The sequence below is a fragment of the Octopus bimaculoides genome, chromosome 5, assembly GCF_001194135.2.
Source record: "Octopus bimaculoides isolate UCB-OBI-ISO-001 chromosome 5, ASM119413v2, whole genome shotgun sequence".
In the NCBI taxonomy this organism is placed as follows: Eukaryota; Metazoa; Mollusca; class Cephalopoda; order Octopoda; family Octopodidae; genus Octopus; species Octopus bimaculoides.
The window spans coordinates 103664598-103668914 of NC_068985.1; positions in this window are offsets into that span (position 1 = coordinate 103664598).

Genomic DNA, 4317 nt, shown 5'->3' on the forward strand with positions numbered 1-4317 from the left:
AGTGGTTAAGAGCGCGAGCCACTAACCCCAAGATTCCGAGTTCGATTCCATGCAGTGGTCTGAATAATAATAATAATGATAATAATAATAATAATAATAATAATAATAATAATAATAACAACAACATCGAAAAATACTTTACGAATGGGAACCCAGGGTTCAAAATTTCCCCAAAGAGGATGAAGACAAATATCCGTCAAATGTAAATAATGTAAATAATGTACATAATTCCTCATCTCTTAAACATAGAACTGTAAAATTACAAAGTGTTGCATTACAAGAGTGACGATTTGTGAATAATGAAAATAATGTTTCTCTGAATATACTATAATAAAGAAAGCTGCTTTTCATCTATCTATATATATATAAAGGCTACCAAATGAACTATGGTTTTGGCACAAGGCACAAGAACTCTTTTTTACTACGAAAATAATGTCGGAAATGAAGTCGAGTCGCACAATTTTCGATGAAACAATACATAGTTTGTGGTCCTTCTTAAGAACAGAAAATATTCATGCAAACCCATGCAAACTGTATCCTCCTCCTCATTCACTTTTAAACAAACAATAACTTCCGTTATGTCAGTAATCTAGTTCACTATATATCAGCTGTGCCTATTCTGCCCATAAGAAAGGAACAAATAAAACAATGTGGCTGTAGACCATTACAGCCGGGCAACAACAGGATGCATCGCTAATATATCAATAAAATATAGAACCGCATATATTTCAAGTCTTGATTAAATAACATTATATATCTAAAACTGAAAATGGAGAACGCCAGAAAACTGCGGTTGTCGTTTCGAGAAAGTAATTTTTATAGACGTACGGTGTTAAAAGTGACAGAGTATATCAGTAGCTGAAGAAATGCGTCAAGCTAAATGAGTGTATTCAGTGGCAAATATTCACTAGCAAGCGCATGATTAGACAAATTTAGTCTCTACTGATATAGGAAAACTGATTAACAAAACACTGGAGTTGCAAATAGGAGGCAGGCTGGGTAAAAATTTGTTCTTAGCAACTAAAACAATATTAGTTCAAAATAGCATTCCGTATATCTTACTTAACCTGGATATATTGTAGAAAGCTAGACACATTCCTCTATTTTTGGCTCTAAACGTCTATACGAGATACTTTCTAGTGACGAATAACGCAGTTTTCTGACTTTCTATCGTACAAAATATAAAATATATTTTGAACTAATACTTCTTTCGTCACTAATAACGCGTCTAATACTATATTCAATATCCCCTTTGCAAAGTAGAGAACTCTATAATGTTAATCTACATCCGGCTATTCATAAAGAAATGTTGGGAATAAACGTGTATTCAATTTATTTTAATCGTTCTACTGGTTCAGTTACGTTTCGTTTAGAATGCCAAAAGAATGACATCCATCCTACATTAATTGATATACGTATGACCATAAGACCTCTTTCTCTACTGATGATTGAGTGTGTAACACATGAAACATTGAGATCGCACTCTGTCATGCATAATGTTGTTTCCAGTATATTTAGAAGTTTATCTCTATGCATATAATTACTATTTAAAACTCAAGTTTTCTTTAGTGGTCTCCTGCTCGACGATTTAATCAGTTAAAAAAAGAATGCGGGCATCCAAGTGAAAAGAGATTGTAGAATGTTCATATCGTTCTTAAGTTTAGTGAAGTGAATTTGAAATAATACGGTGTGAACCAGGAACGAAATCATTTTCTAAACTTGGCTCGCCGAACCTTACACCTTGTTTTGTAACACATAGCGTTTGAGCTAGTTAATACTAAGAAACCAAATCCACCAAACTTAACATGCAGTTCAATAAAACACAGTCTCTTCTTATCAGGAGATAAGAGAACAGCTGTAAATATGTATTTCTACTTCAATAAACGTCATCAGTACACCAGCTATTATACAAACGCACGCACATACACGCATATTTCAAGATATTTTTTGATACATAAGTCGACGAACATTGGCTAACTAAAGGATGCGCGGTATGTGCAGAATGTACTATGTACATAGTAAACACACATCTCATTCTCCTATAAAATGTAAAGGCGGCGAACAGGCAGAGACGTTAGCACGCCGGGCGAAATGCTTAGCGGTATTTCGTCTGTCTTTACGTTCTGAGTTCAAATTCCGCCGAGGACAACTTTGCCTTTCATTCTTTCGGGGTCGATCAATTGCGTACTGGGGTCGATCTAATCGACTGGCACTCCTCCCCCAAAATTTCGGGCCTTGTGCCTAGAGTAGAAAAGATTCTCCCATACATGTACGTACACCGAGCACGCCCGTGCGCCTGAACGCCCGCACGAGCGCCTGCGCATGCATATACATTTGGTCTTTCCTATCGATTTTGGCGTATGAGCATCTAGTTGTTCGATCAACTGAACGATTTACCCATTGAATTAGGAGTGCTATATGGCTGAGTATTCCGGCGACACGTGTACATGGAATTTAATTTTTCAAGTAGAATTAGCGTGGCACAGTGAGAATGAGTAGATGTTTCCACCTACTCAAATTTACTCATAAGCCTTGGGCCAATTTGAGGTTCAAATAAAGACCTTAACTAAGATGCCACATAGTGAGATCGAACCCGAGATTATGAAGTAAGTAATTCGACTTCTTTCACTTATCAATCAAGTGTCTAAGAGGAACAATAGCCCAAACAACCAAGGATGTAATGAAAAACAGAGTAGTGATAAATTCCGATTATGAAAGGGTCTATTTCAAAAATGGTATTAGAAGGAGGTGCATTCCAGAAATTTTGAGATATATTTTTGTTTCGGAGAGGCAGTTATAATTGTCCAGGTTATTGTAATATTACTATATTATCAAGGCGGTAAGCTAACAGAATGCTTAGCATGTCGGGCAAAATGCTTAGCAGCATTTCGTCCGTCTTTTCGTTCTGAGTTCAAATTCCGCTGAGACCGACTTTGCCTTTAATCCTTTCGATATCGATAAAATAAATACCAGTTGAACATTGGGGTCGATGTAATCGATTTATCCCACTCGCAAAATTGCTGGCTTTGTGCTAAAATTTGAAATCAATATTAGAATATCGTCACTATATATCTAATAAGTTACCCTACCAACTTTTGCTATTTCAGGTTGAAAGAGACGACTATAACAGTACTTTGAACATTTTTTAACTAAACATTACTTGTCACAGTTGGCAAGTTTGCAAAATGCAGTCGGAACGTTTGGAAACTCGCTATGCGATAAAGTTTTGTGCTAAATAGGGCGAAAACACTAGAGAAATTTATGAAATTCTCCAGATTACAAATGGATTAACTTTTTCGCTGGCCCCAGAGGTTGAATGACGGTGGAGAGGTGGTGAGAGACGATGTACAGTGTAGGAGTGGGTTGAGAAAATTCACAATTTTCTGGATGAAGATGTCTATGTGTCTCTCTGAAGATAATAAGCGCAGAGATTGTAGTTGGGGTGACAACTGTACACCTAATGATTCATGAAGATCTAAACGCGCACAAAATTTATGCAAAGTTTTTTCGTTTCCCCTCCTTCCAGGGTGCACAATGCCGAGCATACAAGTAACCAAATACTAGGCAGAGATGGGCAGCAAAACTGGCCCTCACCCTCTCTACATTCCTGATCTTGCTCCGTGTGCCAATTGGTTGTTTCCGAAGCTGAAGGAGGACTTCGGGGACAGTCGTTTTGAGGACACTGAGATGAAAGCGGCTGAGGCAAGGGTCCTGGACACCTTCATTTTGGAGGACTTCCATGGGACCTTCTCCGACTGGAGTGCTGCAACAATTACGTTGAAATCAGAGGATCCAGATTTGGAGGAGATAACAGTTTTGTACTTCTTGGAAATTAATAAACGTTTTTTCCCCAAAAAAGTCTGAAAACCTCTGGAATGAACTAATTGTTTCATGATGTCGACATTCTGTCTCCTCAATAAACAGTAACAATATGTGCATAGGTTGTATTATATGAACATGTACACTGATGGTTCTCTCAACACCCTCACCCCCGCCGCCAACCACCCATTCCTATCACACAAACAAATCTTTCTAGTGTTAAGTAAAAACCGAAGTCGAAGCTAGCCATAAACACCTTCGGCAACAATGACTTTTGATAATTGTAAACTGAATCAATAACATAAACAGAAAGAATCAAACACTTAAAATATATAATTACACACATACGTACACATTCATATCTACATACATACACATACAGATATATAAACATATATATATGTATATATATATATATATATATATATGTATACATGTCTCTTAAAGGATAGAGCTCAAAATCAATGCATATATATATATATATATATATAATTACAT